The 20,981-nt window shown below is 46.8% G+C and overlaps 1 non-coding gene across 1 annotated transcript; it reads right to left on the bottom strand.

The window, feature by feature from the left end:
* Positions 1–14,401: 14,401 nt before the first annotated feature.
* trnag-ccc (transfer RNA glycine (anticodon CCC)) lies at positions 14,402–14,473 on the bottom strand. The gene has a single exon. It is a non-coding gene; the product is annotated as a tRNA-Gly (tRNA).
* Positions 14,474–20,981: the final 6,508 nt, after the last annotated feature.

The raw sequence follows: 20,981 nt of genomic DNA, 5'->3' as shown, positions 1-20,981 counted from the left end.
TATCCTTTTGTCCTCAACGTATATATATATAAAAACCCTTTGGGTTACCCTTAACTCTATTTTCCAAAGCTATTTCATGTCTCCTTTTTGCCCTCATGATTTCCCTCGTATGTATGCTCGTACTACCTTCATACTCTAAGGATTCACTCGATCGCTCTGTCGATACCTGACGTCTGCATCCTTCTTTATCTTAACCAAAATATCATTTTCTCTAGTCATTCAGCATTCCCCACACCTACCAGCCTTTCCTTTCACCCTAACAGGAACATACTGTGTCTGGACTCTTGTTATCTCATATTTGAAGGCTTCCCATTTTCCAGCAGTCCTTTAACCTGCGAAGAACTGCCCCCAATCAGCTTTTGAAAGATCTTGTCTAATACCTGAGTCTTCATCCAATTTAGAACTTCAACTTTGAAATCGGATATATTATTTTCAATCACGATTCTAACGTTAATAGAATTATGGTTGCTGACACTTAGGTTTTGCACCCTCGCCAGTCTGTACATCCACATTTAGAATTAGAAAATTTCCTTGTGCAGACTCAACAAATTCCTCTATTTGGCGGATAATTAAATGGGCAGGAGTTATACCTGGGGTCAACTCTTCCTTCATTCCCATCAACCCAACCCCATTCCCACCCCAATAGTCCAACAGCACTTTCCCCTGCAACCGCCGAATGTGTGACACCAGCCCATTCACCTGCACCCTCCTCACTCTCCAAAGGCCCAAACTTACCTTCCAGGTGAAGTGGCACTTTACCTGCACTTCCCACAACCCAGTCTACTGCATTTGCTGCTCACCTTGTGGTCTCATCTACAATGGGGAAAACGAAGCATAAACTGGGTGACTGCTGCACAGAACATCTACGTTCTGCCCGCAAAAAAGACCCTGAGATTCCAGTTGCCTGCCAATTCCACACCCCACCCTATTCCCTGGCCGACATCTCTGTCTCAGGTTTTCTGTAGTGTCCCAGCGAAGCTCAGCACCAGCAGAACGAAGAGCACCGAAGATTACACTTGGAGACAATCCATCCCTCCGGTCCCAATATCGAATTCAGTAATTCTAGGGCCTGAACTCCATAGTGTCTCGTCCCTTCCATACAAACCAAGCCTTGTTATCACATAGTCTGTCATTACACACTACATATTCTTAGCCACGAACAGTCTCCATTCACCCTCCCACGCGAATCGTTATCAACTCCCTTTCCTGTTCAACAGTTCTTCCCTCGCTTTAGGGTCTGTCCTAATTTATGATTTACTGCATCCGCCTTCCTCCCACAATATCTCCTGCATATGAACTAACGTTTTCCCAATCACCATCAATTCTATGGAAGGGTCACCGGCAACTACTGTTTTTTTTGTTTCTGATCTACAGCATCCACAGTTCTTTCAGCTTTTTATTGAGGTGGAGTTGGAAATTGTTTCGAGAGACAGAATGAGAGGGAGGAGAGACAGAACAGACATGAACTGTTGATCTCCGTTGTTACTCATAACATAAAATCATTGTAGTGCGATCAATTCCCTTAAGCATGAATAGAGTTCCTGAGCTGTCTGTGAGCTTGTGGCACAATGGTAGCGCGTCTAACTTCAGACCAGAAAATTGCGTGTTCAAATCGCATCAAGCTGATTGAAGCTGAAAAATGTGTTGCTGGTTAAAGCACAGCAGGTTAGGCAGCATCCAAGGAACAGGAAATTCGATGTTTCGGGCCAGAGCCCTTCATCAGGAATGAGGAGAGTGTGCCAGGCAGGCTAAGATAAAAGGTAGGGAGGAGGGACTTGGGGGAGGGGCGATGGAGATGTGATAGGTGGAAGGAGGTCAAGGTGAGGGTGATAGGCCGGAGTGGGGTGGGGGCGGAGAGGTCAGGAAGAAGATTGCAGGTTAGGAGGGCGGTGCTGAGTTGAGGGAACCGACTGAGACAATGTTGGGGGAGGGGAAATGAGGAAACTGAAGAAATCTGAGTTCGTTCCTTGTGGTTGGAGGGTTCCCAGGCGGAAGATGAGGCGCTCTTCCTCCAACCGTCGTGTTGTTATGTTCTGGCGATGGAGGAGTCCAAGGACCTGCATGTCCTCGGTGGAGTGGGAGGGAGAGTTAAAGTGTTGAGCCACGGGGTGGTTGAGTTGGTTGGTCCGGGCGTCCCAGAGGTGTTCCCTGAAGCCTTTCACAAGTAGGCGGAATATAGAGGAGGCCACATCGGGTGCAGCGGACGCAATAGATGATGTGTGTGGAGGTACAGGTGAACTTGTGGAGGATATGGAAGGATCCCTTGGGGCCTTGGAGAGAAGCAAGGGAGGAGGTGTGGGCGCAAGTTTTGCATTTCCTGCGGTTGCAGGGGAAGGTACCGGAAGTGGAGGTTGGGTTGGTGGGGGATGTGGACCTGACGAGGGAGTCGCGAAGGGAGTGGTCTTTGTGGAACGCTGATAGGGGAGGGGAGGGAAATATATCCCTGGTGGTGGGGTCCGTTTGGAGGTGGCGGAAATGACAGCGGATGCTACACTGTATATGGAGGTTGGTGGGGTGGTAGGTGAGAGACAGTGGGGTTCTGTCTTGGTGGCGGTTGAAGGGGCGGGGCTCAAGTGCGGAGGAGCGGGAAGTGGAGGAGATGCGGTGGAGGGCATCGTCGATCAGGTCTGTGGGGAATCTGCGGTCCTTGAAGAAGGAAGCCATCTGGGCTGTACGGTATTGGAACTTGTCCTCCTGGGAGCAGATGCAGCGGAGACGAAGGAATTGGGAATATGGGATGGCGTTTTTACAGGGAGCAGGGTGGGAGGAGGTGTAGTCCAGGTAGCTGTGGGAGTCAGTCGGTTTATAGTAGATATCTGTGTTGAGTCGGTCGCCCGAGATAGAAATGGAAAGGTCTAGGAAGGGGAGGGAGGAGTCTGAGACAGTCCAGGTGAATTTGAGGTCGGGATGGAAGGTGTTGGTAAAGTTGATGAACTGTTCAGCCTCCTCGTGGGAGCACGAGGCAGCGCCGATACAGTCATCGATATAACGGAGGAAAAGGTGGGGGGTGGTGCCAGTGTAGTTGCAGAAGATGGGTGACTGTCTGTGAGGAGTTTGCACATTCTCCCAGTGTCTGCGTGGGCTTTCTCTGGGTGGTCCTGTCCAAAGATATGCAGGTCTGAGATTTGATGAAGGCCTTCCTGCACTTAGAGCAACTGAACAACCTCTCCCCCATGTGGACCCACCAGTGGGCCAGCAGGTCAGAAGAAAGAGCAAAGCCCTTCCTGCACTCGGGGCAGAAGAACGGCCTCTCCTCGGTGTGGACCCACTGGTGTCTCAGCAGGTGGGAAGAACTGCTGAAAGCCATCTCACACTCAGGGCATGAGAACAGCCGTCCCGGGTGTGGACCAACTGGTGTGTCCGCATGGCAGAGGAATCACTAAAGGCCTTCCTGCACTCAGGGCAGCAGAAGGGCCTCTCCTCTCTGTGGACTCATTGGAGCTTCAGAACCCTTTCAAATTTCACAATATCCTTCTGATAGGAGGGAATCCAGAATTGCACACAATCTTCCAAAAGCATTCCACAATATTCCAGTGTCCTGTCCAGCCACAACGTAACTTCCCAACTCCAATACTCAAGTCAGAAGATTGCGGAAGTTTTTAAAACTCACAAAATCAAACGTGAAAAAATGGAAGGACAAGCCGAATTTTTGAAGTCAACTTGGAAGCATCATTGAGAAATCGGCGGACTGGGTTTATTAGGTACCTGTTCTCCTTAAATACACTATATACATCTTTCTCATCAGCTCTTCGTCGTTCACAAAACCAAGCTGAGTATCCTTGATCACATTATTCCTATCCAGATGTTCATAAATCCTATCCCTTACAATTCTCTCTGAGACTTTGCCCACAACAGAAGTGAGCCTCACCGGCCTATTGTTACTAGGGTTATCCCTACTTCTGTTCTTGAACAAGGGAACCACATTTGCTATCCTCCAGTCTTCTGGCACTATTCCTGTAGAAAACGAGGTCATAAAAATCAAGGCCAATGGCTCTGCAATCTCCTCCCTTGCTTCCCAGAGAATCCTAGCACATATGCCATCGGGCCCAGGGGACTTTACTATTTTCACCCTTTCCAGAATTTCCAATACCTCTTCCTTACATAACTCAACGCCATCCATTTTAATTAGTTGTGACTCAATATTCACATCGGCAACAATGTCCTGTTCCTGAGTGAATACTGATGAAAAGTATTCATTCAGTGCCTCCCCAATCTCTTCGGCCTCCATGCGCAACTTCCTACTACTATCCTTGACTGGACCTCTTCCTACCCGAGTCATTCTTTTATTCCTGACATACCTATAGAAAGCCTTTGGGTTTTCCCTAATCGTACCAAGGACTTTTCATGTCCCCTCCTTGCCGCTCTTAGCTCTCCCTTTAGATCCTCCCTGGCTACCTTATAACTCTCAATCGCCCCAATTGAAACTTTCACGCCTCATCTTTACATAGGCCGCCCTCTTCGCTTTAACAAGGGATTCCAATTCATTATTAAACCACGGCTCCCTCACACGACCCTTTCCTCCCCGCCTGACAGGTACATACTTATCAAGGACACTCAATAGTTGATCCTTGAACAAGCTCCACATATCGATTGTGCCCTTCCCTTGAAGCCTACTTTTCCAAGCCACGCATCCTAAGTCATGCCTCACCGCATCATAATTTCCCTGCCCCCCGCTATGACTCTTGCCCTACAGTGCACACGTAACCTTCTTCATCACCAGAGTAAAAGTCACCGAATTGTGGTCACTGTCCCCAAAGTGCTCACCTACCTCCAATTCAAACACCTGGCCTGATTCGTTACCCAGAACCAAATCCAGTACGGCCTCACCTCTTGTTGGCCTGTCAACATATTGTATCAGGAAACCCTCCTGCACACATTAGACAAACACCGACCCATCTAAAGTACTCGAGCTATAGCTTTCCTAGTCAATATCTGGAAAGTTAAAGTCCACCATAACAACCACCCTATTACTTTCACTCTTCTCCTGAATCACCCTTGCAATCCTTTCTTCTACGTCTCTAGGACTATTAGGCCTGTAGAAAACACCTAACAGGGTGACCTCACCTTTCCTATTTCTAACCTCAGCCCAAACTACCTCAGATGGCGAGTTTTCATCCATCGTCTTTCCACCGCTGTAATACGATCCTTGACAAGCAGTGCCACACCTCCCCCTCTTTTACCCCCACCTCTGACCCTACTAAAACATTTAAACACCGGAACCTGCAACAGCCAGTTCTGTCCCTGTTCTATCCATGTCTCCATAATAGCCACAACATCGAAATCCCAGGTCCCAACCCACGCTGCAAGTTCTCCTATCTTATTTTGTATCCTTCTCGCATTGAAGTATGTACACTTCAAGTCACATTCCTGTTTAGAGGCACCCTCCTTCGAGATTGATGCCATGTTCCTAAACTCCCTACACTCAAGGTCCTGCACCCTAAAGCTACAGTCTAGGTTCCCCATGCCCCTGCAGAGTTAGTTTAAACCCCCCGCAAAGAGCACTAGCAAACGTCCCACCAAGGATACTGGTGCCCCTCAGGTTCAGGTGTAGACCATCCTGTTTATAGAGGTCCCACCTTCCCCAGAAAGAACCCCAGTTATCCAGATACCGGAATCCCTCCCTCCTGCACCATCCCTGTAGCCACGCATTTATCTGTTCTCTCTCACGATTCCTCAACTCGCGATCAAGTGGCACGGGTAACAAACCAGAGACAACAACTCTGTTTGTTCCAACTCTGCGCTTCCAACCTAACTCCCTGAAAGTATGCATAACATCCTCATCCCTCTTCTTACCTATGTCGTTTGTGCCAATGTGGACCACCACTTCGGGCTGCTCTCCGACCCCCTTAAGGACCCGGAAAACACGATCAGAGACATCACGTACCCTTGCACCTGGAGGCAACATACCAATCGTGAGTCTCTCTCGCCCCCACAAAACCACATATCTGTGCCCCAAACTATCTAGTCCCCAATAACTATTGCTCTGCTCTTTTCCAAACTTCCCTTCTGAGCATCGGGAACAGGCTCCGTGCCAGAGGCCTGAACCCCACTGCTTACCCGTGGTAAGTCGTCCCCCCCTACAAGTATCCAAAATGATACACTTGTTCTTCAGGGGAACGACCGCAAGGGGTCGCTGCACGGGCTGCTATCTCCAAGTACCCCTCACTATCACCCATCTGTCTGCAATCTTTGGAGTTGCTACTTCCCTAAAGCTCCGATCTATGACCCCCTCTGCCTCCCGAATGATTCTAATTTCATCCAACTCCAGCTCCCGTTCCCGAAGGCGGTCTTGGAGGAGCTGGAGATGGGTGCACTTATGGCAAGTGTAATCAGCAGGGACGACCATGGCATCCCTCCCCTCAAACATGTTGCAAGAGGAACATTGCACTGTCTTCACTGCCATCCCTCTAAAATAACCTTTTAAAAAAAAACTAGGTCTGAAGAATAGAACAAGCAAAATGCAGCACTTACCTCCTTACCATAACGGATCTTATTATAAGGTGAGAGGAGGAGGGCGGGTGGGAGGGACTACCCCTGTAGAGCCTCGGGTTATTCTCCTGCGCGCATTTATAGGAAGAAAAACCTACCCAGGTTAGCTTGCGCTACACCAGCTTCCGGGTCCACTCCGCGCTTTTTTCCAATAAAGGCGCGCAGGAGAGTCCCGCAGATGTGACTTGACTCTAAGTCTCCCCAGTGTTATAGAGCTCGCATCGGGAGCAAGGGATACAAAAAAATTACATTGATGGATGTACCGGTGAAAGTCTTCTTACTGCCGCAGCCCGGGTTCGATTCCCGGGCAGCGAGACCATTTTCAGCAGAGCTCCAAGGACGGCTCAATGTTTCCCTGGTGATCTAGTGGTTAGGATTTGGCGCTCTCACCGCCGCGGTCCGGGTTCGATTCTCGGTCAGGGGAGCAGTTTTCAGCTGGCCTACGGGCTCTCCGTTCTTCTGCAATGCGCTTTACAGTTGTTTATTGATCTTCGCCATTCCTGGGTGCTGCAGTGTGATGTAGAGCGTTGAAATCGCATCCTGATGCAGATTTGTTTGCATGTGTTGGGATGATTGCTTCTGCAGCGACAAACGAGTGAACAGTCTTCACTCTCTCGGCGGAGCAGATCGGGGTTGCTTGTCAGTGTCTGTTTGTAGACGCGGTTACGTGTGTTTTACAGTTTAAATTTAATTTTTCTTGTGTCCCTTCATTCTACTTAAAGTTCAACAGCCCTCAAACCGAAATTGCCCAGGTACTTTTGGGAGAATTTCTTCCAGGTGTTCGCTAAATATATCTCTGAGAACTTTGTAAAGTTTGAACATTGTGAGTGTTGACATTTTGTACTTTTGCGCGAAATCACAGCTCGAAAAAAACAGAATGGCGCAACTTAAACAGAGTTTATACTTGCAGGACGGCGATATGTCTGCGGGTCCATGATGGGAGCATCACCCAGAAGGGAAACCATCTCTCCTATTCACTCAGTGTCGTCTTTAGCAGCTTTTCCGTAGAACGGCGCACTGTTCAGCACCTCGCCTTTTCTTTTCTTTCCCAAAAAAACTTTAACATAAATATTTCACATTGATACAATGTGCACAATTGAGATGACACACTGGTGGAGGTCTGAGTGGTCTTCTGTTGTTCTCTGTACCCTATTTTGAGGAGGGCAATGCTTATCAAGGTTCACTCCGGTGTCAGAGAAAAGTTGCGAAACAAAACGGTTTAACTTTCTGCCTGTGGAGGGAGCCCGGTTTCTGGGTCCGGGACAAACAGCAGTAGGGAGGCTGAATGAGAAGCAACTGTTCCGGAAACTCTTTGCCGCTTGCAATTCTCAGAGCACTGTCAAATGTATTTCACACTGAGCAAGACTCAGCTGGTTAAAGAGGTGGAGCGGGGGTGCTTGTGTGCTCTCGGTGTGGCTCGTTGGTGTCGGGGTATGATTATCGCTTTGGGTCTTCTACTATGTAGACTTGCGCGAAATCCCGGACGAGCCCGCGTTTCCTGACTTGTGCAAGAGTGCCCGGTTAACTTTCTCAAAAAGTACCTTCGCTAAAGTGCGGACTTTTGCCCGAAACGTCGATTTTACTGCTCCTCGGATGCTGCCTGAACGGCTGTGCTTTTCCAGCACCACTAATCCAGAATCTGGTTTCCAGCATCTGCAGTCATTGTTTTTACCGCTTGGAGTACAAGTTGGGCAGAAGGCAAGGAAGTGAAATGATGGAATATTGCATTGACGTCAGTGGTGCCGTGTTTAAGGAATGTCAGCACTGAAGCAAGATTGGAAATTTGGGACAGCTCTCCTCGGAGAAGAGAAGTTTGAAATCTGGCCTGGTTGAAGCTTTCCAAGTCATGCAAAGTTTAGACAGAGAAAGTGATGTAGTCAAAATGCTCCCACGCCTGAAAGGATCGGCAACAAGTCATGAAGAAAAGAACTAAAAGTGACATTGGGAAGAACGCTTTCTTACAGGGAGTGGTTGCGTTCAGTAAATCCCTAACTGACACTGACAAAGAGACAGATTGAATAGACGCAAACGGGAATTCGGTGGTCATGTTTAAAGTAACACTGTGCAGAATTACATGGAGAAGGAAAGAGAATGATACGAATAGAGACCCACGTTTACTTACTGTGTCGAACCACCAGAGCGAAGGTGGGCCGCATGGCCTCCGTCTGTGCTGTGACACATGCTGTGATTCAGAATGGAATCACAATTCGACCAACAGAATGTGGCAAGTTAGGAAAAAGTTTATATTTACACAGCTTCCATACATCTGCGCAACAGCACATGATACGATAGCAGAGGAGATCTTTGACATCAGTCTCGAAGGGACCTGTGGAAAACTCTCGGCGTGTAGGAGCAGGGTGGTGTAGTGGTTGTGTGCTGGTCTCATAGCCCCGAGGTCGATGGATTGAAGTCATCCTCCGCTGTAGTGCAATGTCTCCTTGAGCGGCTTCCTTTTGAACGGGGGCTGTGCTATATTCTATATCTTGCCTTTGCACCTACTGCCTGAGTGTCTGAATACCCTGTATCATACCGATACTCTCGGGGAACTCACACGATTCAAGTAACATGCTTTATGGAGGTCTGAGTGGTCTTCTCCTGTTCTTCGTCGGTTTCCTATGAACTGATTCGCAAAACCACTTCTTCTCAATGCCAATGAGCTAATTAAGTTGAAACGCATGCCTTGTACTTCCATCCATTCCCTGCATTAATCGCCACGCCGGGTCGGACGTGAATGACAAGACGATAAGTATGTCAGAAACCGTATCACCACTCAGATACAGTTCCTTCCTATGAGGACAGATATCACTGATTGTGAATCACCTCAGAGAGAGGCAAATGGCAGAGAGTCGCCGTGGACTCGATGGGCTGAACGGCTTCTGTCTGCGCGAGAATGGTGCAACGTGTTTATGCCGTCCCACTGCCTGTCTCTGGGACAGAGAGGCTGAGGGAGCAAAACTGGTTCATTTTTAACCGTCCCTTCCGTGTTGGACTGCCTGCAGTCCCTCAGCTCAGGGCCATGGGGATGACTCTCAGTGAGTGAAGGTTTCACTCGGATTCTCTTCATCTGGGACACTTGGGACTCAGATGTTAACTGCTGCGCAGTCGCAGCAAAGAAAGCGATGCCCACTTTGCAATCGACTTTCTGTAAGATTGCTGCGTGAAGACGATTTCTGAACACCAAGCAGGCTGTACAACAATGTGAATTTACTTGAGGGAGGAGTGCTTGGTGTCCATTTCTCTCTGTCTCGCCAGCACAGCATCTTTCTATCTCTCCGATAATAGACCTTTGCAGGAAATTCATATTCAAAGTTACTCACTTCCCACGCATTAGTGTAAGTGATTTCTCTCACCTCAAGTGATTGAGAGAGACAGCAGAAGAGCGAATGGACTCTTCCCTCACCCCCAGAACAGCTTGGGAGTAGAAACAAAATGGTTTAATTATCTGCCAGTACAGAGAGTCCAATTCCTGGGGATGAGACAAACATCAGCGCCCCGGGGACAGAATGACAAGCAGATGTTCTGGAAACGCTTTGCTGCTTGCAATTCTTGGAGCAATGTATTTCACGCTGAGCAAGTTTCAACTGGCTCAGAGTTGTGGTTCTGTTCGCCGAGCTGGAAGTTTTTGTTGCAAACGTTTCGTCCCCTGGCTAGGAGACATCATCAGTGCTCTGGAGCCTCCTGCGAAGCGCTTCTTTGATGTTTCTTCCGGTATTTATAGTGGTTTGTTCTTGCCACTTCCGGGTGTGAGTTTCAGCTGTCCGTTGTAGTGGTTTGTATATGGGGTCCAGGTCTATGTGTCTGTTGATGGAGTTTGGGGATGAATGCCATGCTTCTAGGAATTCTCTGGCTGTTCTCTGTCTGGCTTGCCCTATGATAGTAGTGCTTTCCCAGTCGAATTCATGTTGTTTGTTGTCTGAGTGTATGGCTACTAAGGATAGCTGGTCGTGTCGTTTTGTGGCTAGCTGATGTTCATGGATGCGGATTGTTAGCTGTCTTCCTGTTTGTCCTATATAGTGTTTTGTGCAGTCCTTGCATGGTATTTTGTAAACTACGTTAGTTTGGCTCATGCTGGGTATTGGGTCCTTTGTTCTAGTAAGTTGTTCTCTGAGCGTGGCTGTTGGTTTGTGTGCCGTTATGAGTCCTAAGGGTCGCAGTAGTCTGGCTGTCAGTTCTGAGACGCTCCTGACATATGGTAGTGTGGCTAGTCCTTTTGGTTGTGGCATGTCCTCGTTCCGTGGTCTATCTCTTAGGCATCTGGTGATAAAGTTGCGTGGGTATCCGTTTTTGGCGAATACCTTGTATTGGTGTTCCTCTTCCTCTTTTCGCAGTTCTGGTGTACTGCAGTGTGTTGTGGCTCTTTTGAATAGTGTCCTGATGCAGCTTCGTTTGTGTGTGTTGGGGTGGTTACTTTCATAGTTTAGGACTTGGTCTGTGTGTGTTGGTTTCCTGTGTACCCTTGTGGTGAATTCTCCGTTAGGTGTTCTCTCTACTAACACGTCTAGGAATGGGAGTTGGCTATCCTTTTCCTCTTCTCTCGTGAATCGGATTCCTGTGAGTGTGGCGTTGATAATTCGGTGTGTTTTTTCTATTTCTGTGTTTTTGATGATTACAAAGGTGTCATCGACATATCTGATCCAGAGTTTGGGTTGGATTTGTGGTATGGCTGTTTGTTCTAACCTTTGCATAACTGCCTCTGCTATGAGTCCAGAGATTGGTGATCCCATGGGTGTTCCGTTGATTTGTTCGTATATCTGATTGTTGAATGTAAAGTGTGTAGTAAGGCACAGGTCCAGTAGTTTAAGTATGCCGTCCTTGTTGATAGGTTCGGCCTCCTGTGTTCTGTTATGTATGTCCAGTAGGTTGGCTATTGTTTCTCTGGCTAGGGTTTTGTCAATTGAAGTGAACAGTGCCGTCACGTCGAATGAGATCATGGTTTCTTCTTTGTCTCCAGAGTCTCCAGTGTACATTACCCCCTGAGTTTATATTTGCACATCGGCGATATGTCTGCACAACAGCACATGACACTACAGCAGTGAAGATCTTTTGATTTCATTCTCGAACGTGCAAGACACACGCCAACTGAAAAGCTGAATACTTTTCACTGAGTACTCGGGAAAGCTGCCGTGCAATGCAGGAGAATGGCACAGCGGGTGCATGTTAGGATCACAACCCAGAAGGGAAACCATTTTCACTTATTTACTCAATGTCGTCTTCAGCAGCTTTCCCCTATAACGGCGCTCTGCTCTCTCCTTTACCTTGTCATCTGCTTCCCAAAACTTCGTGTATCTGAGCTCAATGTGTCACATCGATACACAAGTCAAATTTACACAGTTATTCTGGCACGCTTGTGGAGCTCTGAGTCGTGTTGTCCAGTTTTCTGTCGGTGTGTTCTGATCTCAAGTGTTAAACCTCTTCTCTCAGATGGCAATGAACCGGTGAAGTTGAAACACATGACTTGCTGTTTTTGTCCATTTCCTGCGGTAAAGAAACCGACGCCCGTGTAATAAAAGACTCTCTGCAGGATTGCTGTGTCAAGACAAATTCTGAACACCAAGCAGGCTGCACAAAAATGCACTCATACCAATTTACCTGAGGGAAGGGTCTCCATTTCTCTCGGTCCCGACAACACAGCATCTTTCGGTCTCTCCGTTAACAGGAGCTTTGGAACAAGCTCAAAGTTGCCCATTTCCTACGCATTTCTGTAACTGACTTATCCTGCCTCAACAACTAGTGAGAGAGAACAGAAGAGCGTGTGGGCTCCTTCTTCCACCAGGACAGCTTGCAAGGAGAAATAAAATGGTTCAATTATCCACCAGTGGAGAGAGCCCGGTGCCTGGAGACGGGACAAACAGCAGCATCCTGGGAGCAGGGAGACAGATTGAGAAGCAGATGTTCTTGAAACTCTTCCCTGCTTGCAATTCTGGGAGCAATGTACAATGTATTTCGCACTGAGCAAGTCTCAGCTGCTTCAGGAGGTAGCTGCACCCATGGCTGGTGGCTCGTTAGTCTGGCATATGATTCTAGTTTTGGGTCTTCTCGCGAATGCAGACGTGTGAGGGTTCCCGGGTTCCACTCCCAGGCGAACCATCATTTCTTAAATTGACCAGAGCAAAAATACTCGATCAATTTTCTCAAAAAGACGCTTTGTTAAATCAGATCGGACTGCCTGAATTAGGACGGCGCGGAGCTGCCATTGCAGTGAACCCGGCGAAGGGAAACACATGTTCAAAGTGAAAACAAGTATTGCAGATTTTTCGCCGGCGCAATCCGAGTCTGACTGAATCCTCCACCTGTATTACGCTCAATTCTGAGGGTGATACTTCAGGAAGCGGGGAAGTGAAGTGATTGCAGACAGCACTGAACAGGTTAACGTGAATGGTATCGTTCTGAGGAATGTCAGCAATGAAGGGAGACTGGAAAGTTTGGGGCAACTCTCTTTGGAGAACAGAGGGCTGAAAGCTGGCCTGATTGAGGTTTTCCACATCATGAGGGTTTTAGACAGAGGAAATAATGCAGTGAAAATGCCCCCAGGCCTGAAAGGATCGAGAACGATTTGGCACAGATTGAAAGTCATCAGGAAAATAAGTAAAAGTGACATTAGGAAGACCATTTTCGCACAGGGAGTGGGGTCAGTAAGTTGCTGTCTGACAGTGACAAAGAGGCAGATTCAATGGACACAAAAGGGAATTCGGTGGGCATGTTCAATGTAACAATGTGCAGATTTACAGGGAGAAGGCGACAGAGTAAGACATTTATTTACATATTGTGTTGAACCAGCAGAGCTAAGGTGGGCTGCAGGCCTCAGTCTGCGCTGTCACACATTTTGTGATTCTGAGTGAAACCGGAGTGGGACCAACAGAACGTAGGAAATTTGACAACGGGTATATTCTGCCCAACAGGATACTCCATCACAGCAATGAAGGTGTTTTGACATCATTCTCGAAGGTACATGCCACAATGCAGATTCAAAACCGAGTATTCATTTGAATCACTGAGTAATTTGTTACAGTTATTCAGTTGAGGTGAGCGGAGTTGCGCATTGGGAGCCACTCCAGTTGATCTGTCGAAGCCGTTTTCTCCTGTGTGATAGTCCCACCAGCACTCCAACTTGCTGTGCTTCCAGTCAGTAGATGCAGATTACTATCCCATACTGATACACGGGCCACGATGACCCAGCTGTGGTGACAAGCTTGTGAAGGTCTGAGTGCTCTTCTCCTGTTCTTTGTCGGCCTCTTATGATCCGAATCTTCAAACCTCTCTTCTCCGAGATAGGAATAAACTGGTGAAGGTGAAACACATCAGTTGCCGTGTGTTCCATGCGCAGGAGGCCCTGCAGTAATTCCCCACGCTGTCTCACACAGCAGCATCCTCTCGGTGAATTACACTTGGCAAATAAAAACGATTGAACCAAATCAGTGTCCTCCATTGGATTTTACTGACACCGTTTATACAATTCAGGCTCACCGTTAATGTGGAGAAGGGCCGTCAGACTGTAGTTTCCACTCCTTCTGTTGAATAAAGATAATTTTAACTGTGTCCAGTGAGAAGAAAGAATTTACTGCTGGTGGGAAACATTTCTATTTGAACTCGCTGTCACGCTCCTGATAAATTGAAACATAAAGCTGGGGGTCTCTGGATTATGTTATAAAAACATCGGTATTATGTTATTCACACCGCACTGTCACCAACTGAACGAATCAGTTGCCCAGAGGGAGGCGGCTGTGTTTCAATCCCTGGGGAGTTGAGCATTTACCCAAACACTGGGCACACCACCTCCCTGACTGTTCACAAATCAAACTGACAGTGAAGCTTCACGTGTGATCGAAAGTTTCTGGAAAGAAGACTTGGATCAACAGATATCTCGAGTGAACGTTCTCCTTTCTTGATTTGAAATGTAAGAAGTTGAGATCAGAGAGCTTGACGTAACTCGAACACGCAACCTTCTGATCGGGAGTCAGACGCGCTACCGTTGCGCCACAAGCTCACGGACGAGCTGCAACCTCTATTCATGCTTAAGGGAAGTGATCGCACTACAATGATTTTACGTTATGAGTAACAACGGAGATCAACAGTTCATGTCTGTTCTGTCTCTCCCCCCCTCTCCTTCTGTCTCTCGAAACAATTTCCAACTCTACCTCAATAAAAAGCTGAAAGAACTGCGGCTGCTGTAAATCAGAAACAAAAAAAAAACAGTAGTTGCCGATGACCCTTCCACAGAACTGACGGTAATTGGGAAAATGCCGGTTTATATGCAGGAGATATCGTGGGAGGAAGGAGGATGCAGTAAATGATAGATCAGGACAGACCCCAAAGCGAGGGAAGGACTGTTGAACAGGAAAGGGAGTTTATAACGATCTGCGTGGGAGGGTAAATGGAGACTGTTCGTGGCTAAGAATAGGTAGTGTGTAATGACAGACTATGTGATAACAAGGCTTGGTGTGTGTGGTAGGGACGAGGCACTAGAAATTATTGAATTCGATATTGGGACCGGAGGGATGGATGGTCCCCAAGTGGAATATTCGGTGCTCTTCGTTCTGCTGGTGCTGAGCTTCGCTGGAAAAATACAGCAAACCTGAGACAGAGATGTTGGTCAGGGAACAGGGTGGGGTGTGGAATTGGCAGGCAACTGGAAGCTCAGGGTCTTTTTTGCGGGCAGAACGTAAATGTTCTGTGCAGCAGTCACCCAGTTTATGCTTCGTTTTCCCCATTGTAGATGAGGCCACATTGTGAGCAGTAAATACAGTAGACTCGGTTGTGGGAAGTGCAGATAAAGTGCCACTTCACCTGGAAGGTAATTTTGGGCCCTTCGATAGTCAGGAGGGAGCAGGTAAATGGGCTGGTGTCACACATTCGGCAGTTGCAGGGGAAAGTGCCGTTGGACTATTGGGGTGGGAATGGGGTTAGGGTTGGTGGGAATGAAGGAAGAGTGGACCCAAGGTAGAACTCCTGCCCATTTACTTATCCGCCAAACAGAGGAATTTATTAAGTGTGTACAAGGAAATTTTCTAATTCACAATGTGGATGTACATACTGGCGAGGGTGCAAAACCTAAGGGCCAGCAACCATAATTCCATTAACATTAGAATAGTGATTGAAAATAATATATCAGATCTAAAAGTTGAAGTTCTAAATTGGAGGAAGACTCAGATATTAGGCAAGATCTTTCAAAAGCTGACTGGGGGCATTTGTTCGCAGGTTAAAGGACTGCTGGAAAATGAGCAGCCTTCAAATATGAGATAACAAGAGTTCAGACACAGTGTATTCCTGTTAGGGTGAAAGAAAAGGCTGGTAGGTGTAGGGAATGTTGGATGACTAGAGACATTGAGAAATGGTTTAGACAAAAGAAGGATGCATACGTCAGGTATCGACAAAGAGATCGAGTGACTCCTTAGAGCATAAAGGTAGGACGAGTATACTTAAGAGGAAAATCATGAGGGCAAAAAGGAGACATGAGATAGCTTTGGCAAATAGAGTTAAGGATAAACCAAAGGGTTTTTATAAATACATTAAGGACAAAAGGATAACAAAGGAGAGAATAGGGCCCCTGTAAGATCAGCAAGGTGGCCTTTGTGTGGAGCTGCAGCAGATAGTGCGGGGGATACTGAACGGATATTGTGCATTAGTGTTTACTGTGGAGAAGGGAATGGAAGATATAGAATGTGAGAAAGTAGATGGTGACATGTTGAACAAATGTCCATATGACAGATGAGAAATTGCTGCATATCTTGAAATGCTTAAAAGTGGATCAATCCCAAGGTCCTGATCAGGAGTACCCTAGAATTCTGTGGGAAGCTGGGGAAGTGATTGCTGGGCCTCTCACTGAGATATTTGCATCATCAATAGTCACAGGTGAGGTGCCAGAAGGCTAGAGGGTGGCTACCGTGGTGCCACTATTTAAGAAAGGTGAAAAGGAAAAGCCAGGGAACTATAGACCGGTGAGCCAGACATCCCTGATGGGCAAGCCTTTGGAGAGAATCCTAAGAAATAGGATTTACATGTATTTGGAAACGCAAGAATTGATTAGGGATAGTCAGCATGGCTTTATGCTTGGGAAATCATGTCTCACGAACATGATTCAGTTTTTTGAAGAAGTACAAAGTGGATTGATGAGGGCAGAGCGATGGAAGTGATCTATATGGACTTCAGGAAGGCGTTCATCAAGGTTCCCCATGGGAGTCGGGTGAGCAAGGTTTATGGCATGCAGGGACAACTAGCCATTTGGATACAGAACTGGCTAGAAGGAAGAAAATATAGGGTGATGATGGAGGGTTGCTTTTCAGACTGAAGGCCTGTGACCAATGGTGTACCACAAGGATCGATGTTGGGTCGGCTACTTTTTGTCATTTATATAAATGATTTGTATGTAAACAGAGGAGGTATAGTTAGTAAGTTTGTAAATGACACCAAAATTGGAGGGGTAGTGGACAGCAAGAACAGCTACCTCAGATGATTACAGCGGGACCTTGATCAGATGGGCCAATGGGCTGAGAAGTGGCTTTTGGAGGTTAATGTAGATAAATATGAGGTGCTGCATTTTGAAAAAAACAAATCAGAGCAGGACGTTTACACTTAATGGTAAGTTCCTTGGAAGTGTTGCTGAACAAAGAGACCTTGGAGTTCAGGTTGATAGTTCCTTAAACGTAGAGACACAGGCAGATTGGATAGTAAAGAAGGCGTTTGGTGTGCTTTCCTTTGTTGGTCAGAGCATCGAGGATAGATGTTGGGAACTCATGTTGCCACTGTACAGAACATTGGTCAGGCCATGTTTGGAATATTGCATGTAATTTTGGTCTGCTTCCTATTGTAAAGATGTTGTGAAACTAGAAAAGGTGCAGAAAATATTTACAAGAATTTGGCCAGGGTTGGAGGGTTGAGCTATAGGGAGAGGGTGAACAGAGTATTTTCTCTGGAGCATCAGAGGCTAAGGGGTGACCGTATAGAGGTTTATAAAATCATGAGGGATATGGATAGGGCAAATAGACAAGTTCTTTTCCCTGGGATGGGGGAGAACAGAACTAGAGGGCATAGGTTTAGGGAGGGGAGGGGAAAGATATAGAAAGGACATAAGGGGCAACCTTTTCACGCAGAGGGTGATGCATGTACGGCATGAGCTGCTGGAGTAAGTGATGGAGGCTGGAATAATTACAGCATTTAAAATGCATCTGGATGTGTATATGAATAGGAAGGTTTTGTGGGGATTTGGTCCAAGTGCTGGCAAATGGGACTAGATTAGGTTAGGATATCTGGGCTGCATGGATGAGTTGGACCGAAGGGTCTGTTTCCGTGCTGTACATCTGTGTCACTCTGTGTGACTCCATGGGATTCTCTGCCCAAGAGAGCAGTTGAGACAGCTTCATGAAGTATATTGAAGACACAGTTGGATGGGTATTTGCGTGGTAGGGGAATTAAGGGTAGTCGGGATTATGCAGGTTGGTGGAGCTGTGATCTTAACGATTGACGAAGCAGGCTTGACCAAATGGTCTACTCCTGCTTCTGTTAATATGAATCTGTAACACTGCATTTCCCGCGGCTGAGTTTTCCCACGGCACAAAGGAGGTTTTCTAAAATAAATTTAAACCCCTTGCTTTGCTTGAACTCAAACTGCATTGACTTGGAGGAGAGTGGGATTTGCAAAGTGTCCTCCCCTCCACACGTGCCTCAACTGCAGGGCAGCTGTCCGGCCCGCCTCCATTGTTGACGTCACAATGCGGATGCAGCCCTGTCAGCTTCAGAGTGAAACGTCCTCCCTCTGGGCAATATCTGGGAGCAAAGCAATGTCACACCCTTTCCATATACCATCCTCCAGCAGCGAGGGGGGAGGGGAGGTACGGGTGGGTGAAACACTGTTCACTTGTAGCAACTGGAGTGAATCCAGCGAGGGGGCAGACACTCCAAAGGTGCTCAAATAATTTCTATCTCTCTTAAAGCTATTTTCCTTGTGTATTCACTCAGTTTGGCACGTGTACAGTTTGCACCCTCGAAAAGGATTGTTTCTTTACTCATATTCACAACTAAAAGATTAGATTCTCATGGAACTGAGCAGCATTTAAGGGATTGGCACATGTCACACATATGCAAGGGGCATGTGGCTCGTCCGTCTAGGGGAATGATTCTCGCTTCAGGCATCTTGGTGCGTGGACGTGTGAGAGATCCCGGACGAGCCCTTGTTTCTTACAATGACTTGTGCGAAAACGGCCCATCAATTCTCTCAAAAAGCAGCTTCGTTCAGTGCTGCCATTACAATGAACGCGGCAATGGCAGCACTTATTCAAAGCGAAAATAAGTTTTACTTCACACAGAGGGTGGTGGGCGTTTGGAACGCGTTGCCAGCAGAGGTGGTAGAGGCAGGCACGGTAGATTCATTTAAGATGCGTCTGGATAAATGCACGAGTGGGTGGGGAGTAGAGGGATACAAATACTTAGGAATTGACCAACAGGTTTAGACAGTACATTTGGATCGGCTCAGGCTTGAAGGGCCTGTTCCTGGGCTGTAAATTTTCTTTGTTCTTTGTTCTATATGGTGTATATCTGATATTGTTGGCTGTTCTAAAAGTTTCTTTGTCATTATTATTCACCTTCTAATGTAGTAATGGAGTTACGTCCTTTTTTGTCATAATTTTTTTATTTAATAGGCCAGCAGGAAGTCATTCAGCAATTTTACTGCCTTTCTTTTCTCAAGCAGCCTTAACATTTCATTTTCATATCCTTGATTCAGCTCCATTTCCAGCATCTTTGCAGGCAGTTTGTTCCATGTTATTGTCACTGGAATGAAGTTTTCCTCCATACATTCTCTCCTGCGCGCGTTTATTGGAAAAACACCTACCCAGATAAGTTTGCGCTACACCAGCTTCCGGGTCCGCTCCGCACTTTTTTTGAAAAAAAAATTTAAATTTAAACCGTGAAACAAACGTAACCGCGTCTACAAACAGACACCGCCAAACAGCCCTTACCTGCTCCGCGGAGAGAGTGAGGATTGTTCACTCGTTTGTGGGTGTTGGGATGATTGCTTCTGCGGTTAAGTATTTGGTTTGCGCGTGTTGTTTTTCTGTCGACGCTAGTTTGAAGTTCCCCATTGACTGTTCGCTCTACTGTGACATCTAGGAATGGCACTTTGTTGCTGTTCTCCTCCTCTTCAAACCAGGAGCCCCCCTCAGGCCACAGTCTCACCACTTGGAACACCAATATACAGACTAGTCAAAGACCTCCACTGAAGACTAAAACACCAAGTCGAAGACTCACGCCACTCCAGTTACTCCATCCAAGGATTCCTGAACACCAAAGACAACAAGATAAAAGAGGATGGAATAATACTGTCCTTTGACATACAGCCCTGTTCACATCCATTAACATCAACGTGACCAAAAAAAACTGAAGACACTACTTGAAGAACCAAAGGCACAAACACCAAACAGCACCAACGTCATCAACAAAGATAACACTGTCAAGCTCATGGAGCTGTGCCTTACCTCCCACTTCCTATTCAGTAACAAGACTAACAAACAAATCAACGGAGCACCAATGAAACCACCAATATCAGGATTCCTAACAGAAGCAATAATGCAGAGATAATGGAACAACTTAGAGGAAACTTACAACACCATCAACAATCTCCTTACTGGCATAAAATTCACAAAAGAGGAGAACAACAACAAAGTGCTGTTGTTCTAGATGTCACAATAGAGCGAACAGTCAATGGTAAATTCAAAACAGCGTCTCCAGGAAACAACACACGCGAACCAAGTACTTAAGCTGCAGAAGCAATCATCCCAACACATGCAAACAAATCTGCATCAGGATGCTATTTCAACGAGCTACTTCACACTGCAGCGCCCAGCAACGGCGAAGATCAATAAACAACTGTACAGCGCATTTAAGAAGAACGGATAGCCCGTAGACCCGAATTCCTGATGAAGGGCTTATGCCCGAAACGTCGAATTTCCTGTTCCTTGGTTGCTGCCTGAGCTGCTGCGTTTTTCCAGCAACACATTTTCAACTCTGATCTCCAGCATCTGCAGACCTCACTTTCTCCTCGATAATTTTAACTGTGTCCAGTGAGAGGAAATAATTTGTTGTTGGTGGGAAACATTTCTATCTGAACTGCTGTCACTCTCCTGATACATTGAAACACAAAGCTAGGTGTCTCTGGATTATGTAATAAACTTATCGGTATTATGTTATTCACACCGCACTGTCACCAACTGAAAGAAGTGGCTGCCCAGAGATAGACGGCTGTGTTTAAATCCAGCGATGAACTGGGGGAGGTGAGCATTTACCCAAACACTGGGCACACCACCTCCCTGACACAATGCTTACAAATCAAACTGACAGCAAAGCTTCACGTATTATTGAAAGTTCCCGGAAAGAAGACTGGGCTTCAGAGATAGCCGGAGTGAACGCAATCCTTTCTTGATTGGAAATATAAGGAACGGATTTCAAAGAACCTGACTTGATTTGAACACGCAACTTACTGATCTGAAGTCAGACACGCTACC

Source organism: Hemiscyllium ocellatum, assembly GCF_020745735.1.
Source record: "Hemiscyllium ocellatum isolate sHemOce1 chromosome 27 unlocalized genomic scaffold, sHemOce1.pat.X.cur. SUPER_27_unloc_8, whole genome shotgun sequence".
NCBI classification, from domain to species: Eukaryota; Metazoa; Chordata; class Chondrichthyes; order Orectolobiformes; family Hemiscylliidae; genus Hemiscyllium; species Hemiscyllium ocellatum.
This window is presented reverse-complemented; position numbering and strand designations above follow the sequence as displayed.